This window comes from Nicotiana sylvestris, chromosome 3 (genome assembly GCF_000393655.2).
Source record: "Nicotiana sylvestris chromosome 3, ASM39365v2, whole genome shotgun sequence".
NCBI classification, from domain to species: domain Eukaryota; kingdom Viridiplantae; phylum Streptophyta; class Magnoliopsida; order Solanales; family Solanaceae; genus Nicotiana; species Nicotiana sylvestris.
This window is the reverse complement of record NC_091059.1, coordinates 183092500-183111361: the sequence shown is the minus strand read 5'-3', so window position 1 is coordinate 183111361 and position 18862 is coordinate 183092500.

Here is an 18862-nt window from a genome sequence, read left to right as displayed (position 1 = left end):
GCGCACGCAAATCGAGGCAACTAAAGGTGGGGTTTTCAAGGCCTCGGAAGCACGAAAAAAGGGAGAAAACTGGCGATGACCCTTTGGGTCGTCACATTCTCCACCTCTAAAACAACCGTTCGTCCTCGAACGGACATAAGAAGGAAGTACCTGAGTCGGGGAATAGATGAGGATACGGCTCCGCATATCGGACTCGGACTCCCAGGTCGAACCGAAGGAAAACCCTTCGACCTCAACTGGCGAATCTGTCGGTCTAACATAGTTATAGGCTCCTCCTCATAAGATAAGTCCTTGTCCAACTGGACAGTGTTGAAATCTAACACGCGGGATGGATCGCCGTGATATTTCTAAAGCATGGACACATGAAACACTGGATGTATGGCTGATAAGCTCGGTGGCAATGCAAGTCTATAAGCCACCTTTCCCACTCGATCAAGAATCTCAAATGGACCAATGAACCTAGGGCTAAGCTTGCCCTTCTTCCCAAATCTCATCACGCCCTTCATAGGCGACACTCGGAGCAATACCCGCTCACCCACCATGAAAGCCACATCTCGAACCTTTCGATCTGCATAGCTCTTTTACCTGGACTGAGTTGTACGAAGTCTATCCTGAATGATCCTGACCTTGTCCAAAGCCTCCTAAACCAAATATGTACCCAATAACCGAGACTCTCCCGGCTCAAACCATCCAACCGGAGATCGACATCGCCTCCCATATAAAGCCTCATAAGGATCCATATGGATACTCGACTGGTAGATGTTGTTGTAGGCAAACTCTGCTAAAGGCAAGAACTGATCCCACGAACCTCCAAAGTCAATGACACAATCTCGGAGCATATCCTCCAATATCTGAATAGTCCGCTCGGACTGCCCGTCCGTCTGAGGATGAAATGTTGTGCTCAACTCAACCTGGGTGCCTAACTCTCGCTGGACTGCTTTCTAGAAATGCGAGGTAAACTGTGTACCCCGGTCTGAGATGTTAAATATCGGCACACCATGAAGGCGAACAATCTCCCGGATATAGATCTCAGCTAACCTCTCGGATGAATAGGAGACTACCATAGGAATGAAATGCGCCGACTTGGTCAGCCTATCAACAATGACCCAAACTGCATTGAACTTCCTTCGAGTCTGCGGGAGCCCAACAACGAAGTCTATGGTGATCCGCTCCCACTTCCACTCGGGAAGCTCAATCCTCTGAAATAAACCATCAAGCCTCTGATGCTCATACATAACCTGCTGACAATTCAAACACCGAGCCACATAGGCAACGATATCCTTTTTTATTCTACGCCATCAATAATGCTGTCGCAAGTCCTGATACATCTTCGCGGCGCCCGGGTGAATAGTATACCGAGAACTATGGGCCTTTGCTAAGATCAACTCTCGAATCCCATCAACATTGGGCACACAAACTCGACCTTGCAGTCTCAAAACTCCATCAACATCTAAGGTAACCTGTTTGGCACCTCCACGTTGTACCGTGTCTTTAAGGACACACAAAAGGGGATCATAAAACTGCCGATCACGGATACGCTCCCATAACGAAGAATGAGCAACCGTGCTATCTAATACTCTACTAGGCTCAGAAATATCCAACCTCACCAACTGATTGGCCAAAGCCTGAACGTCCAAAGCAAGCGGCCTCTCACCGATCGGAATATAAGCAAGACTGCCCATACTAGCTGACTTCCTACTCAAGGCATCGGCCACTATATTGGCCTTTCCCGGGTGATATAGGATAGTGATGTCATAATCTTTCAACAACTCCAACCACCTCCTCTGCCTCAAATTCAACTCCTTTTGCTTGAACAAATGCTGAAGACTCTTGTGATCCGTGAACACCTCACACTCCACGCCGTACAGATAGTGCCTCCAAATCTTCAATGCATGAACAATGGTCGCTAACTCCAAATCATGTACTGGATAGTTCTTCTCATGAACCTTCAACTGCCTCGGAGCATAGGCAATGACCTTGCCATCCTGCATCAACACTGCACCAAGCCCAATACGAGATGCATCACAATAGACCGTATAAGGGCCTGTACCTGTGGGCAAAACCAATACTGTGCCGTAGTCAGAGTTGTCTTGAGCTTCTGAAAGCTCGCCTCACACTCGTCCGACCATCTGAACTAGGCTCCCTTCTGGGTCAACCTGGTCATCGGGGTTGCAATAGATGAGAACCCCTCTACGAACCGACAATAGTAACCTGCTAACCCTAACAAACTCCGAATCTCTACGGCTAATGCTGGTCTAGGCTAGTTCTTGACTGCCTCAATCTTCTTTGGATCAACCTGAATACCCTCTGCTGATACAACATGACCAAGAAATGCAACTGAGCTCAACCAAAACTCGCACTTAGAGAACTTAGCATATAATGACTATCCCTCAAGGTCTAAAGAACCACTCTAAGATGTTGCTCGTGCTCCTCCCGGCTGCGAGAATATATCAAACTATCATCAATGAAGACTATCACGAACAAGTCCAAATAAGGCCTAAACACTCAGTTCATCAGATCCATAAAGGTTGTTGGGGCATTGGTCAACCCAAATGACATAACCAAGAACTCATAATGCTCGTACCGAGTGCGGAATGCTGTCTTAGGGACATCGGATGCCCTAATCCTCAATTGATGGTAGCCAGATCTCAAGTCATTCTTTGAAAATACCTTGGCACCCTGAAGCTGATCGAACAAATCATCAATCCTCGGCAGTGGATACTTATTATTAATTGTAACCTTGTTCAATTGCCGGTAATCAATGCACATTCTCATCGAGCCATCCTTTTTCTTTACAAACAAAACCGGCGCACCCCAAGACGATACGCTGGGTCTAATGAAACCCTTCTCAAGCAAGTCTTGCAACTGATCTTTCAACTCTTTCAACTCTGGCAGGGCCATGCGATATGGCGGAATAGAAATGGGCTGAGTGCCCGGAGCCAAATCGATGCAAAAATCAATATCCCTATCGGGTGGCATCCCTGGCAAGTCTGATAGGAAAACCTCAGGAAACTCACGAACCACGGGCACAGAATCAATAGAGGAAATCTCAACACTGGAATCACGAACATAATCCAAGTAGGCCAAACACCCCTTCTCGACCATATGCCGAGCCTTCACAAACGAAATAACACTACAGGTAGAATGACCATGAGTCCATCTCCACTCCAAACGGAGCAAATCCAGTAAGGCTAAAGTCACAGTCTTGGCACGACAATCCAAGATCGCATGATATGAGGACAACCAATCCATCCCTAATATAACGTCGAAATCCACCATATCTAAGAGCAACAAATCAACACGAGTCTCAAGACCCCTAAACACCACAACACAAGAACGATGAACCCGATCAATCACTATAGAATCACCCACTGGTATAGACACATACACAGGAATACTCAAGGCCTCACTAGGCATAAACAGATAGGGCGCAAAATAGGTCGACACATATGAATACGTAGATCCAGGGTCAAATAGCACTGAAGCATCTCTATCACATACCAAAATAGTACCTATAATAACAACACCGGATGACTCAGCCTCTGGCCTGGCTGGAAAAGCATAACATTGGGGCTGGGCCCCACCTCCCTAAATCACATCCCTAGGACGATCGACTGCTGGCTGACCCCTACCTCTAGCGGTCTGAGCTCCACCTCTATGACCTCTACCTCTACCTCTACGTCCTCCACCCCCGCCTCTAGCTGGATGGGCAGGCTGTGGAGTAGCTGGTGTCTAAACCATAGGACGAGGACCCTGCTGCTGAGAACTACCCGAAGCTCGAGGGCAAAGTCTAACAATGTGACTCGGGTCACCACAATTATAACAAGCCCTCGGCTGCGGAGACTGTTGAACCTGTCGACTTGAATGTCCTCCCCTGAAACTCTGAAATGGTGGTGCACTGATGGACTACTGCTCAGAATCATATGGCTGACAACCACTACCACTTGGAGTACCATAAGAGACCTGGAGAGCTGACTGAAAGGGCCTAGGAGGATGGTCTCTACCATACAAATCTCTACCTCTAGACGAGGTACCACTGAATCTACCTAAATGACAGGGCCTCTTATCCAACCCATGACCACCTCCCTGTAACAGAACCATCTAAACTCTGCGGGCCACATTGGCCGCCTCCTAAAAAGTGATCTCACTCCTAGTCTCCCTATCCATCTAAAGACGAATCGGCTGAATCAAACCATCAATAAACCTCCTCACCCTCTCCCTCTCGGTAGGAAGTATGACAAGAGCATGGCAAGCTAAGTTGATGAACCTGGTCTCATACTGGGTAACAGCCATGGAACCCTGCTGGAGGCACTCAAACTGCCTCCGATAGGCCTCTATCTAAGTAATGGGGAGAAACTTCTCTAGAAACAACACTGTAAATTGCTCCCAAGTCAAAGATAGCGATCCGGCTGGTCTCGCTAAGCAATAATCCCTCCACCAAGTCTTGCCGGATCCATACAGGCGAAATGTAGCAAAATCAACCCCATTGGTCTCAACAATACCCATGTTTCTGAGAACCTCGTGGCAGCTGTATAAGAAATCCTAGGGATCCTCTAAAGAAGCACCGCTGAATGTGGTAGTGAATAGCTTGGTGAATCGATCCAATCTCCACAGAGCATCGGTGGACATAGACGCACCATCGTCGGTCTGAGCCGCTGCACCCGGCTGAACTGCCACTGCTGGATGAACCACCGGAACCTGAACCTGGGGAGCTACCTGCTCCGGAGTATGTGTAGCAGGAGTCTGAACTCCTCCCCAGCCTGAGAAGTGGTTGGTGCTACTGGAAGCAAACCCGCTCGAGAGACGCTCTCTATGAAGCCTACCAATCGGACCAAAGCGTTCTGAAGCACTGGAGTGGCTATGAAACCCTCTGGGACCTGAGCTGGGCCCACCGGAGCTGCTGGAGCTGGAACCTCCCCATAATAATCAACATGAGGTTCCACCTCAGGAACTACTGCTCGGGGCTGAGCTCTGCCCTGGCCTCGCCCTCTACCCCTACTAGGAGTTGCTGCTGGGGACTCGGGCTGCTGCGCGATCGATGAGGAAGCGCGTGTCCTCGCCATCTGCGAAAGAATGGAGTAGAAAGACAATCAGTATTTGAGAAACAGAACTGCACGACAAGAAAGAACAAATGTGAAGTTTTCCTAACTTTGTAGCCTCTGGGGGATAAGTACAGACATCTCTGTACCTATCCCTCAGACTCTACTGAGCTTGTCCGTGAGTTATGAGACCTAAGTAACCTAGTGCTCTGATACCAACTTGTCACGACCCGAATTTCCCACCATCAGGAGTTGTGATGGCGCCTACTATTGGAGCTAGGCCAGCCAAGTATTAATACATTGCTGATAACATTCGCAACAATATAAATAAAACGAGATAATTAAATAAAAGCGAAAGTCTTTAAACTTAGATAACGGAAATCAAATGCGGAATTCTAAATACATCTCTACCCAGAGTCTGGTGTCACTAACTCACGAACTACTAGAGAGTACTACAAACAAGGTTGGAATAAAAGATACAATGCTTTGTTCTGATACAAAAGGGAAATAATTTAAGTAAAATAGGAAGGAACTCCGGCCTGCGGACGTCAGCTAGGCTACCTCGAAAGTCCCTGGACTGAAGTCAGCTCCCGATCAATTCCTATTGCTGAGGTCCAAAAGCTGTCCCTGGATCTGTGCAAAAAGATGTACAGAGTGTAGCATCAGCACAACCGACCCCATGTGCTGGTAAGTGCCCGGCCTAACCCCGACGAAGTAGTGACAAGGCTAGACGGAGCCTACCAAAAACAACCTGTGCAGATATATGCAATAAAGGGAATACACAGAATTTAAACAGCTAAGAGGGAGGGGGAATCATGCTATGAAAGTGTAGCAATTCAGATATAAAGTCAACAGATAGAGAAGTGAAATTGTATAATAGCAACAGTTAAGGAGAACAGGTTAATCGATAGTTGCACGGCATCAACCTTCGTGCTTTTACTCTCGTTCTCGCCAAAACAATCATATAAGGTACACGACATTAACCTTCGTGCTCTTCCTCACATAAACTCTCATATCAAGGCACGGAATGACCCTTCATGCATAATATTCAAAACATGGCATGGAATGACCCTTCGTGCATAATTATTCAAAACATGGCACGGAATGATCCTTCGTGCATAATTATTCAAAACATGGCACGGAATGACCCTTCGTGTTTTTACACTCTTTCCTCACAATAACAAACAATGCACGACATCACCCTTCGTTCTCTATCGCTCTTCCTCACCCAACAACAATCACAAACAAAGGGGGGCAAGGGAGTGAACAAATAATGATAGGAAATCCCGGCAAGGGAATACAATTAAACAGCTAAATCCCGGCAAGGGAGCACAATTAAACAATCAAAGACCAGCAAGGGAACAATATCAATAATCTCAGCATCCCGGCAAGGGAGATAATCAACAAAACGGTAAACAACCCGGCAAGGGAACAATTCGATAATTCTTTCTCTTTCTTTCACTTTTGCCTTTTATCTCACTTTACCACCTGAGCCAACGCTCCAAAGGGGTTCAATCATTTCATATACTTTCACGCTTTATAATATACTCGAGCCAATGCTCCAAAAATGTACAAATTATAATTCTTCCTCAAACTCTTCACATCATATGAAATTTATCAATTTACAAGGAAGAGATATCACAAAATCCGAATAAACACAAATAAGACTTACGGTCATGCTAGACTCCGGTGTATAGATACTCGTCACCATGCCTATACACCGTACTCAACAATTAACAAATAGCAAACAACACTCTAATCCTATTCCCTCAAGCCAAAGTTAGAATAAACACTTATCTCGGTCCAAAGAATAGCAATCAACCCTCAAATACCGCCTTTCCTTTATAATCCGACTCCGAAACAACGATATCTAGGCATAATTAATTCAATAATATCAATGAAGACTCGATAACAAAATCCCATAGCTAGATATGAAGTTCCTAGAATTCTTCCAAAAATACCAAAATTCGACCCCGGGCCCACACAGTTCAAACACGAGGCTCGGACCAAAACCTGATTACTCATAACCCCACGAGTTCAAATATATAATTTATTTTTAAGATTCGACCCCAAATTGAAGTTGAATCACTCAAAATTCCCAAAAACCTAACTCTACCCAAAACCCCTAATTTCTACTCTAAATTACATGTTTTTAGGCTTAGGAATTCAATAGATATTGATGGAAAATGAATAAAACGAGTTGAAATTTACTAACTCAAGAAGTATTGGTGAAAGAGAGCTTCAATGGACGCCTAAGGACCTTGGAGAAGAAAGAGCTCATGTGTTATGAAAATCCTGTAACTACACTGTTCTGGAATTAAAATTTATAACTGGGCAAAATTGCTCTATGCGATCGCGGAGAAGGGATCGCATATGGTCAGGTCTGTGTGCACTGCGATTGCGAAAGCAAGGTTGCGATCGCATAGGAGGAAAATATAGGGCTTCTCAGGCAAACACTATGCGATCGCATGAGGATCTATGTGATCGCATAGAACAAACTGGACCCCTGAGAATTTACACTATGCGATCGCGGACTTAGCTATGTGATCGCATAGAACAAAGAACTGGGCAACAACAGACATCAGATTCTGCAACATCTCTAAGGCTAAAACCACTCCGAAACACTTCCGAAACACTCTCAAGCCCTCGGGGCTCCTAACCAAACACATACAATAACTCAACAATATCCTACGGACTTAACCATGCGATTAAATCGCCAAAATAACATCATAAACGAGGAATCAAACCTCAAGATCATCACTTTTTCATCAAACTTCATAAACTTTCAAACTTAGAGTTTTAGGTCCGAACAAATAACGTCCGATTTCAACCAAATTTCACAGGAAGCGCTTAAACCACATATAAGACTTGTACCGGGTGCCGGAACTAAAATACGGGCCCGATACCAACGTTTTCTAATCCATTTTCATTTCAAATTTTCAAATAAATTTCAGAAAAACAATTTTTAAAAAAAATTCATTTCTCAGGCTCGGGACCCATATCTTTCTACAGACCCTCCAGGACCGTAAAATCACGGGTCCGAGTCCATTTACCCAAAATGTTGACCAAAGTCAACTTTAACCATTTTAAAGCCACAATTTACCAAATTTCACATAATTTAACACATAAGTTTTTCCGGCTACGCGTCCGGACTACGCACGTAAATCGAGACAACTAAAGGTGGGGTTTTCAAGGCCTCGGAAGCACGGAAAAGGGAGAAAACCGGTGATGACCCTTTGGGTCGTCACAATTGTGAAAATGGAACTTTAAGAGTTCTTGAAGTTTTTTTGATTTTGATGCTAAATTCGTTGTTAAAGATGTTATTTTGGCGATTTGATCGCACGAGTAAGTCCCTATGATATTTTTGGGTTAGTATGCATGTTCCGTTTGGAGTCTCGAGGGCTCGGGTGAGTTTCAAATAAGTTTTGGGATGTTTTGAACTTAAGGAATTCTGTTGTTTTGCTGCTTCTAGTGTCTTAATATTTTGTTCTTCGCGTTCGCGATGCAGCTCAAGCGAACGCGAAGCACAAGCTGCGCTGGGGAGGAATTTCTTCTACGCGAACGTGAGGCCTTGGTCGCAAACGCGGAGCACTGGGGGGTTTGATCTTCGCGAACGCGACTGGCCACATCCGAACGCCTAGTGCAATGGAGGTGGCTGGGGGAAAACTTTGAGTTGTTCTTCGCGAACGCGGTCCTAGGCCCGCGAACATGATGGTCAGGGGGATTGACCATCGTGAACGCGAGAAGCTCATCGCGAACGCGTAGGCCCTTCTGGCCATAAGCTTCGGGAACGCGAAGAAGGTCTGTCCAGCGATTTAAAATAGAACCAAAACGGGAATTTAGCCATATTTTCATATCTTCTTCCCCAAAATCGGACCCTAGGCGATTTTTGAAGAGAAAATTTAACCCAAATCATAGGTATGTATTCTTGAACTCAATTCCTTCACTTTCCATCAACACCCCTTAGATTTCTAGGCCTAAATCTTGTTCTTCAAGGGTAGAAATTAGGGATTTTAAGAGAATTGTTTTTTTTATACATATTTGGGGATTTAGACCTCGATTTGGGGTCGGATTTCGAAACTAATTGCATATTTGAGCTCGTGGGTGAATGGGTGATCGATTGTTGGTCTGAACCTCGAGTTTTAATCAAGCGGGACCGGGTCGATTTTTGACTTTTTGGGAAAATGATAGAAAACCTATAATTAAGCTTTGGGTATGAATTCTTTAGCATTTATTGATGTTGTTAAATTAATTTGGGTTAGATACAAGTAAATTGGAAGCAAATTCTAAAGAAAAAGCAGTGTTTGAGGCTTGAGTTTGGCCATGGAAGTTCGAGGTAAGTGTTTGCTCTAACCTTAGCTTGAGGGAATAAGTATTGTGCCTTATTTGTTGTGTGCTAGTGTAGTGTACAACATATAGGTGTGGTGACGAGTATCTATACGTTGGTGTCAAGCATGCCCGTGAGTCTTAATTTGTGATCATTGTGTTCCTTAACAAGTACTATAAATGCCTAAATTGTTGATTATCCATGTTGAGCAAGACTTATGATTATCTTCTTGGTATTAGTTTATTATTGAGCATTGGCTGCAGTTGAGGTTTATTTGTGAAGTTAATTGTTGGTACAAGTTTGGTTATAGCTGATTCCCTTGCCAGGACGTATTTAATTCCTATTGTTGATTCCCTTGCTGGGATGTATTTATTTTTGTTGTTGATTCCCTTACCGGGGTTGTTGCTATTGTTTAAGAGAGATAAAGCACAAAGGGTGATGCCATGCACATTCATACTTATGCATTTGGTGAGGAAAGAGTGATAAAGCACAAAGGCTGATGTCGTGTACATTTATATTGATATTGATGAATATGGTGAGGAAGAGAGATAAAGCACGAAGGGTAATGCCGTGCACATTTCTAATATTTACATGGTGAGGGAGAGAGATAAAGCACGAAGGGTGATGCCGTGCATATTTTCATTATTTGATTGTTTTGGTGAGGATTGAGAATAAAAGCACGAAGGGTAATGTCGTGCACTTATTGCTAGTTTACTATGATTTCTTGTTGTTATTTGTTCAAGTGCCTTAATTGTTTTATTCCGATATTACTGTGATTCCTTATGTTGTTATTCCTCCACAGCATGATACCCCTCCCTATTACTTTTGAATTGCTTCTTTTACTATTATTTTGCTAGATTCTGTTTAACTGCAGGTTATTATGTTTGTTGTGTCCTAGCCTCGTCACTAGTTCACTGAGGTTAGGCTTAACACTTACTCAGTACATGGGGTCGGTTATACTAATGCTACACTCTTCCGTGCAGATCCCGATACTGGAGCATACTGACCTTAGCTAGGGGTTGTTGCCTTCAGTCCATCGAAGACCCGAGGTAGTCCTGCAGGCGTCCGCAAGCCTTGGTGTCCCCCCATATCTTGTTTCTTCTGTTCTTTTCTATTTCAGAAACAGACATGTATTTATTTTATTTAGACCCTATTTGTAGTATTATTATATAGTCCGTGAGATTGTGACACCAATTCTGGGTAGTTTGTGTTGATGGATTCATATTGATATTAGCTTAATCGTTAAATTTCATTCTTCCGCATTATTATTTTCATTGTTTATAATATGTTCATTTGCAATTGTTAAGAGATTAAAACTGAAAAGGGTAAATTAATTGGAATAGTTAGCTTGCCTAGCTTTCACTAGTAATCACGACTCCCAAGGGTGGGAAATCTGGGTCGTGACACTCGTACTCATGGCCTCGTCATTTGATTCTTTGGTTGTGTATCGGAACCTGAGACTTGGTTCTCCGACTTCGACCGGTATTAGAGCTTCGGCGCCATAAACTAACGAGAATGGGGTGGCCCCAATAGCGGACTTTGAGGTCGTACGGTATGCCCATAAAACTTCGGGTAGGATTTCCTTCCATTTTCCTTTGGCGTCAATTAACCTCTTTTTGAGGTTTTGGAGTATGGTTTTGTTGGTCGATTCTGCTTGTCCGTTCCCACTAGGGTGATAAGATGTTGATAGGATCCTTTTGATCTTATGGTCTTCGAGAAACTTGGTCATTTTGTTGACGATGAATTGTTTCCCGTTGTCATACACAATCTCGGCCGGCATGCCGAACCGGCATATGATGTGGTCCCAAATGAAATCGATGACTTTCTTCTCCCTGACCTTCTCGTATGCCTGGTCTTTCATCTACTTAGAAAAATAGTTAGTCATAAACTATATAAATTGAGCCTTACCGGGTGCCCATGAAAGGGGGCCAACGATGTCTATTCCCCACTTCATGAATGGCTATGGTGACAAAACCGAATGCAGCAGCTCCCTAAGTTGGTGAATCATCGGATCATGTCTTTGACATTCATAAAAATTTTGTACGAAACTCCTTCGTGTCCTTTTCCATATCGATTCAGTAGTTGGCTCCGATCACCTTTCGAACCAATGATTCAGCGTCTAAATGATTTCCACAGGTGCCCTCATGAATTTCCCTTAGAACATACTCGGTATCTCCTGGTCCTAGACATATCGCTAGTGGATCATCGAACGTTCTTCTGAACATGGTTCCGTCTTTAGACAAGCTAAATCGGGTTGCCTTTGTACATACGGCCCTCGATTCTTTTGCATCCGATGGTAGTTTCCTAGTCTTCAGATATTCTATATATTTGTTTCTCCAATCCCAAGTCAAACTTGTAGAGTTTATCTCGGCATGACCTTCTTCCACTATCGATCTCATAAGTTGTACGACTGCCCCCGAGTTGAGCTCGTCGTCCTCGACCGACGACCCTAAGTTTGCAAGGGCATGTGCCTTGCTGTTTTGATCCCGAGGTACGTGTTGTAAAGTCCACTCCTTGAACTGATGTAATGTTACCTGCAACTTATCCAGCTACCTTTGCATTCATTCTTCTCTAACCTCGAATGTCCCATTAACTTGGTTTACCACGAGGAGGGAGTCGTACTTAGCTTCGATCACCTCCGCCCCCAAGCCTTTGGCTAGTTCGAGAACTACAATGATGGACTCATATTCGGCCTCGTTGTTAGTTAATTTCACAGTCCTAATAGATTGTCTAACTAAATTGCCTGTTGGTGGCTTTAACACGATGCCAAGTTCGGACCTTTTTGCGTTCGAAGAGCCGCCTGTAAAGAGGGTCCACATTCCTGAAGGCATCCCCAAGTTTACCAACAACTCTCTTTCTACCTCGGGTATTGGGGCCAGCGTAAAGTCAGCCAGGAAATCTGCCAAATCTTGAGATTTAGTGGATGTCCGAGGTCGATATTCAATATCGTACCTGCTGATTTCCATAGCCTATTTGGCCAGTCGTCCCGAGAGTTTGAGTTTATGCATTATATTTCGCAATGGGTAAGTAATCACAACACATATAGGATGCCATTGAAAATATGGTTTCAGTTTTCTAGAGGCGCTTGGCAAAGCGAGCGCCAATTTTTCTAGGTAAGGGTACCTAGTTTCAGCCTCACCTAGAGTCCTGCTAACATAGTAAATTGGAAAATTGCGTACCTTGTTCTTCCCGGAACAAGACTACACTTATCGCTATCTCCGATACTACTAAGTACAGGTATAATTGTTCGTTTGCCTTCGGCGTGTGAAGCAGTGGTGAGCTCGATAGATATTGCTTGAGTTCCTCCGAGGCTCGTTGGAATTCCAGGGTCCATGAGAAGTTGTTCTTTTTCTTCAGTAGTGAGAAAAATCGGTGGCTTTTATCGAAGGGCCTTGAGATAAATCGCCTCAGGGCGGCTATGCGCCCCATTAACCTTTGCACGGCCTCTAAATTGTCCACCACTGTGATATCCTCGATGGATTTGATCTTGTTTGTGTTGATCTTGATTCCTCGGTTGGATACCATGAATTTGAGGAATTTACCTGATCCGACTCCAAACGCACATTTCTCTAGGTTCAGCTTCATATTGTACTTCTTCAATATGCTGAAGGTTTCCTACAAATATTTTAAATAGTCCTCTGCTCGCAAGGACTTAACCAACATATCGTCAATGTAAACTTCCATTGATCTTCCTATTTGTTCCTCGAACATCGGTTTTACTAAGAGTTGATAAGTGGCACCATCGTTTTTAGTCCGAATGGCATCACGTTATAACAATATGTACCATACTTAGTGATGAAGGAGGTTTTCTTTTGATCATCCGGGTTCATCCGTATTTGGTTGTACCCAGAATAGGCATCTAGAAAACTGAGGATCTCGTGGCCGGCCATGGCATCGATCATGTGATCGATGTTGGACAAAGGGCAAGAGTCCTTGGGACACGCCTTATTCAAATCTTTATAGTCTACACACATTCTTAATTTGTTCCCTTTTTAAGGGACTACCACTACATTTGCTAACTACTCCGGGTATTTAACCTCCCGAATGGATCCTATTTTAAGGAGTTTAGATACCTTGTCCTTGATGAAAGTGTTACGCCCCGCAATATTATGATAATGTTATGCTCCGCAATATTATATTATGATGATGTTACGCGAAGTATTATATTACGACGATGTTACACCCTGCAGTATTATACGATGAATTTGTCGTAAGATAATTGACATCATTTCAAGGACAAAATTGTTTGGAGATTATAAGTATTATGTCATTTCAAGCAAGTGATAAGTAAATTCGTGAAGGTGGAGGGTAAGCAAATTGAAGGAAACGAGGTTGGTCGAAGTTTGACATTTGAAGATAAAATAATGTTCAAGCTATAATACCCAGTATTTATGAATTAGTGTTGTACAAAATACCACATGGCCATGATAGTAAGGTGTATAAAGTGTGTTAAAAGTGAGTATTATTTTAAGTAATTTGAGATAATTTTTAATTATGTGGATAATTGGGTTATTAACAAATTTTAATGGGAGATTAATTAAAAATCTTTGGATAAAGTTAAGGCCCCTAACGTGGCAGCCAATGGAAGCTAAAGAAATGACTCTTGAATTATATAGCAACATGGCACACTTAGAAGACTAAGTGGATAAGTCATCAAATTAGTGGAGCCTACCAACTAACACTTTTAAAGAATTCATTTGAAACTCCAAGTCCTTGGATGCTAAACTTACGGATGGAACTCCAAAAATTTCATTTGAAACTCCAAGTCTTTTGATGATAAGCTTGTTTAAGTAAGGGATGGAATTCTCAAAAGGAATTCTTATAAACTCCTACAAGATGCAATGTGAATTACAAATTCTAAGGAAACACGGTATAATCTTTCTCAAGAATATCATACAGATTTTTTCGATCCCCCGTTACATATTTTGCCGCGTTTGACGTGTGTTGGAAGGATTGTCAAAAGAATTGGCTCAGTTATGTTAAGGCTAATCCTTCTTTCTTTTGGCATGATCCAAGTAACGATACGTAAACGTAATGTTATTCTATAAATGGTTCTACTCTTAGTAGTTAAGGATGTCCACATTATTCACTCCTATAGAGTGTAATTCAAAGCATGTCTAAGTATGTTCCTAAGTCTCTATTGAGCTATTTGATAAAGGTGTTAATGTTTATAATATAGTGATACATGCATTTTCATTCATTTACCACCGGGCTACGGCAATTCGGGCAGTTACCGCCGGTTGGGCAGTTATGTATCATTATTTACTACCGGTTGGGCAGTCATATATTTACCACCGTGCTACAGCCAGTTGGACAGTCATGCATATTCATTTACCATCGTGATACGACTAGTTGGGACATTTACATATTTACTATCATGCTACAGCCGGTCGGGCAGGCATGCATTTATTATTGGGCTATAGCCAGTCAGGCAGTTACCACCGGTTGGGGAATCATACATTTACCACCGTGCGACAGCCGGTCGGGCAGTTACCACTGATCAGTTGGGCAGTCAGGCATCATACGATATGGATAATAGAAATAGTCTCAAAGAGAAGCATTATATATATACATATATATATATATATATATATATATATATATATATATATATACACACACACACGGTGGCACTTCAAAGATTCATGTTGATTCTTATATGTCTTTAATTAATGTTGGCTTATTGTTATGTTTTAGTTCCGCCTTACATACTCGGTATATTATTCGTACTGATGTCCTTTTGTTGGGGATGCTGCATCCATGCCTGTAGGTATAGACAATTAGTTTGACGAGCCCTCATAGTAGACGAGGGTAGCATTCAGTAAATGATCGGTAAGACTCCACCTCATTTAGAGTGCAACCATGTCTATGACTCATTGTGTCAGAGTTTTGCTACAAACTTATGGGTAGGTTGGTACCCTGTCCTATTTGATGTCAAATAATCGTAGATGCTTTGTAGACAGAGGTTCATTTTGTACAGTATGTCAGAGGCCTTGACGACCCATATGTATTCATGTTTTAAGAATGATGGTTCATTAATATAGTGTTTGCCCACTTATAGTTATACATTATGAGTTGTGACCATGTTAGCCCATGATAGTTACAAAAAGGAATAAGTTCAGCCAAATCGACCTATGTATATTCTAGTTTTCGTCGAATGATCATGAGTTACAAAGTGGTTTGCTCGGGCCAGCACGACACCAGGTGCCAGCCACATTTCCCCAGGTTTGGGGCGTGACAAAAATCATGTTTGACCTCAGACTGAGGTCTCCTCTTCTGCATGTACCCGAACTTGGTTCCTTCGATGTTGCGAGTATTGATACCGGAATCACTTAGTCGACTGTAAACATTTCCTTGCAGCTGGTTGTTCCCTGTAGATTGTTTTAATCCCTCATAGCATTGGGAATTTTAATACTTGGTGAAGAGTCGAGGGCACTGCCCTCATGTTGTGGATCCATAGCCTCCCGAACAGAGCGTTGTACCTCATGTCTCATTCGATCACATAAAACTTTGTTTCCTCGATGGTCCCAGCGGCATTCACTGTAAGGTTATCTCTCCCTTAGTGGTTTCACATGCCATATTGAATCCATTTAGAATTCAAACTGCAGGCACAAATTGATCTTGTAGGCTAAGCTGTTCTACGACCCTCAATCGGATGATGTTGGCCGAGCTACTTAGATCAATTAACACACGCTTAACTCGAGATTTATTTATGAGTACAGATATTACCAGTGCATCATTGTGGGGCTGCATAATCCTTTCCGAGTCCTCGTTGTTGAAAGACAAAGTTCCTTCTAGTATGTAATCTTAAATCCGTTTTTCCCTTGTGATGACTACTTTGGTGCGCTTTAACATCGGCCCTTGAGGAAATCGACCCCCCGATGATCATGTTAATGATGTGTTGAAGTTCTTCTTGTTCGGTCTGTTTATTAGAATCTCTATTTTTGAAATGATTCTTGGCTCGGTCGCTCATGAATTTTCGAAGATGCCCATTGTTGAATAACCGGGCCACTTCCTCCCTCAATTGTCGACAATTCTTTGTTATGTGGCCGTGCGTGCCATGATATTTGCACATCTGGTTAGGATTCCTTTGGGATGGGTCAGATTGTAGAGGTCGAGGCCATTTTGTGTCCTTGATGCGTCCGATAGCTGATACGATGGCAGCATCATCAACATTAAAGTATATTCTGATAACCTCGGTGCTTTTTTAGGCCCGATAGGCTTGTCGAAATCGTTCTTTCTCATGAGTCCCCGGCTGCTCTGACCTCGATCATTTCTCCTTTCATTTCGCATAGAATTTCGTTCGGACCCACTTCTTCTTCGATCTTCATTGGACGGCTGGTATCGATCCATGTTTGACCTCGGTTCAAGGTCGATATCTTTCTTGACTTTGTCAATGGCTTTAACGGGATAAACGGACCTACAAGGAGCCTCAAGTTGACCATCTTCGACTCTGATTTTTGATTAATATTGGTTATACTCATCAGCCCAAGAAACAACCGGACACTCTATCAAATTCTGCTTTAACTGATGTGAAGCCACCGAGCTTCGACCATTGAGTCCTTGGGTGAAAGCTTGAACAACCCAATCATAAGCGACTGGTGGCAGATCCATATGTTCCATTTAAAGCCTGGATATAGACCCCCTGAGCATTTCATTACCCTTCCGTCTTACTTTGAAAAGGTCTAACTTCCTGGTTTCGACTTTGATAGCCTCGACATATGCTTTCACGAAAGAGTCTGCAAGCCTAGCAAATGAGTCAACAGAATTAGGAGGTAAGTTGTGATACCATATCATAGCTCCCTTTGACAGGGTTTCTTCGAATTTCTTCAACAAGACAAACTCGATCTCATCATCCTCCAAGTCGTTCCCTTTAATGGCACATGTGTAGGAAGTGACATGCTCGTTTGGGTCGGTCGTTCCATTGTACTTAGTCATCTCAGACATGCAAAATTTTTTAGGGAACGACTTTGGAGCCGCACTTGGAGGGGAAGATTTTTGTACGAACTTCTTGGAATCCATGCCTTTCAGTATCAGCGGTGCTCCCGGGATTTGGTCGACCCTGGAATTGTAGGTTTCTACCTTTTTGTCATTTGCTTCGATTTTCTTCTCCCCTGATTCTATCCGTTTTGTCAGCTCCTTGAGCATTTTTATGATCTCAGGGTTGGTCCCCGACTCATTTTCATTCGACCTCTCTACGACCGGTTCTTCCATGTGGGCGATTTCCCGGGATGGATCAGGTTCAATTCTGCTCAGTGTGCAGCTTTGGTTCTGTAACTAAGCTATCGCCGCCTGTTAAGCTTGTAACATTTCGAAGACCATCCGTGGTTGATCCCATATCCCCCATTGTTTTGAGTATTCTGCTCTGTCAATCGAGCTCCACCACGAATGCTATTCTTGTGGTCGGTAGGCAGGTTTGTATCGATAGCCACATGCGAGTTAGCGTCCAACGGGTCCGTGACTGGAATTCCGATAGGATCAACGGGCGATATCTCGTTACCGAGCGCTATGTTGTTACTTTCACCGTGGTGACTGGGCTCATTGTCAATAGGTAGGGTGCCAATTGTGAGTTTGACATTTTGAGCTTTAACCCAAAATTAGAGGCACTTCAAAGAACAAGTGTAAAGTAGTGTGTGTAATGGAAAATTTATATCAAATAACCACTATTATCCTTAGCCCCACGGGTGGCGCCAAACTTTTTGCCTCAAAATCGGATAACAATTGAATTTGTAAGTAGTTTTAAGGATACGTGGATTTAATTGACACAAAACGATAAATTGAATTGCAATTGAAATAAAGTAGGATAAAGTAAATTCAAACCATACGAATTGAAAAGTTGCAACCTTGTTGGATGAGCCACCCTTGAACAGAATGCACTTCGATCAATCACAAGACACAGTTGAATAAGAACTTAAAGAGAAAAATAACACTATGTTGCTTCTGAGTGCGTATAACAATGTGTTTTACAAGTAATTAGACCCCCTTTATATAGTAGGGGAGTCATACTTTAGGTACAATTCTATAAAAAGTAAAAATCTCTTGATTTACCGGTTCTTTAATGATACGTGCCGAGATTCCCGCCGTAATACTCGACCGGTCACGAATATTTCGGCCTTCTATTATTTCGGTCTTCTGTTGGTCACACTGACAATGTTTCCTCGAACTCGTTCGGGGTCGGGGTCGATTCCGGAATCATGGATCTAATATTTTCGAGGACGGACATTCTTACCTCGTGTTCTGGTTCGATGAGACTTGGGGTCGATCTCCAACCCCTCATGTTCCGAGCCCGATTTGCCGTGTAGTAGACGAGCTCGATTTCGACCGTATACAATGTTATTTTCAAGTCTATTATGTATAAAAATAAAGAGCTTTTGTAAAAAATACATAAAACTAAAAATAATTGTGCAAAGATCTATTCAGCAGTAAGTATGAACTTCATAACATATTTGTAATTATGTGTATGTTCCTAAAAGTCCATAGCAAATTTTATAACCAT